This window comes from Austrofundulus limnaeus, unplaced genomic scaffold (genome assembly GCF_001266775.1).
Source record: "Austrofundulus limnaeus strain Quisiro unplaced genomic scaffold, Austrofundulus_limnaeus-1.0 Scaffold474, whole genome shotgun sequence".
In the NCBI taxonomy this organism is placed as follows: Eukaryota; Metazoa; Chordata; class Actinopteri; order Cyprinodontiformes; family Rivulidae; genus Austrofundulus; species Austrofundulus limnaeus.
This window is the reverse complement of record NW_013952876.1, coordinates 106,899-108,378: the sequence shown is the minus strand read 5'-3', so window position 1 is coordinate 108,378 and position 1,480 is coordinate 106,899. Positions and strand designations below refer to the sequence as shown.

Genomic DNA, 1,480 nt, shown 5'->3' with positions numbered 1-1,480 from the left:
ATATAAGGTTTAAACCTTGGTTAGATGGACAGTTTTTACAGTTTTTACAGTTTTTGGCTGATATAATGTTTAAACCTTGGTTAGATGGACAGTGTTTACAGTTTTTACAGTTTTTGGCTGATATAAGGTTTAAACCTTGGTTAGATGGACAGTGTTTACAGTTTTTGGCTGATATAAGGTTTAAACCTTGGTTAGATGGACAGTGTTTACAGTTTTTACAGTTTTTGGCTGATATAAGGTTTAAACCTTGGTTAGATGGACAGTGTTTACAGTTTTTACAGTTTTTGGCTGATATAAGGTTTTAAAACTTGGTTAGATGGACAGTTTTTACAGTTTTTACAGTTTTTGGCTGATATAAGGTTTTAAAACTTGGTTAGATGGACAGTTTTTGCAGCTGCAGCTTTCTGCTCCACAACTTTTAAACGGTTAAAAAAGAATAAAGAAACATAAAAAATGTTTCATTTCTTGGTATAGTCAGAAATCGATGAGGTGTCAACATAACAAAGACATTAATAACACACAAAACACAACAAAAACCACTAAATAAGTTGTGTTCATGTGTCTGAGGTGAAATAAACATCAAAAATAATGTAAAAAACTAACTATAAAACCATGCATCATGTTCTGGTTTAATGTGGAAAACAAAGTAAAAATATCTGGACTCTTAAAACAGTTTGTGTACTTTTTTAAATAATAAATTTTATTAGTCTTTTAAGAATGTTGGGTTATAAGAAAATAAGGTCTCATTATTTTAAACTATTTTTATAAAAGTTACATGCTTCACGTGCAGTTATTGAGGTTTTGGACTCGGATAGTAAAGCCTGAGGAAAGAATTGTGCAAAGTGAAGTTAATGATTAATTTAATGTGTTTACAGCTGGACACCTTCCTCCTCCTCCTCCTCCTCTTCCTCAGTGTCTTAAAGCAGAACCAGAGTTTAACAGGTTCTGTGTGAGTAAAGCAGACTGACGCACAGCACCGTGGGTCCAGAACCTCCTCGGTTCGGTTCGGTTCGGTTCGGTGGGTCAACTTTTAGCCAACAACTCACCAGAAGTTGTGTGTCCTCTCCCGCCTCACGAGCCGCCGCTCACACTTCTGTCCTTCACACAAAAACACAACAAAAACACAACAACACGTCGATGTTTCCGCCGCCACACTTCCTACAGACAGCCTGAACTTCTTTACAGAAGAAACTTCTTCTTCTTCTTCTCTCTTTCCTTCCTCCTCCCCTCTCTCTCTGAAGCCACTTCCGTGAAAGACCGATGACGTCATCCTGGTCCTTGTGTGCGCGCGCGTGTTTGCGTGTGAAGTTTAGCCCCACCGCTCCTCCGTGTTGCACCTGGTCCTGATGCCAACAAATGAAACATGAACTCCTTCTGAAACATGTGCTTTTATTAGTTTTTAAATTGTTTTTATTAGTTTTTAAATTGTTTTTATTAGTTTAATTAGTTTTTTATTAGTTTTATTTTTTGTTATTTTGAA

General features: G+C 36.4%; 1 protein-coding gene across 1 annotated transcript in view; it reads right to left on the bottom strand.

Moving 5' to 3' along the window:
- The window catches only part of shc1 (SHC (Src homology 2 domain containing) transforming protein 1), a gene marked incomplete in the record, with an annotated part of 41,982 nt that extends 40,724 nt beyond the window's left edge, over positions 1-1,258 (bottom strand). The window contains 1 exon segment of the mRNA XM_014025426.1: positions 1,047-1,258.
- Positions 1,259-1,480: the final 222 nt, after the last annotated feature.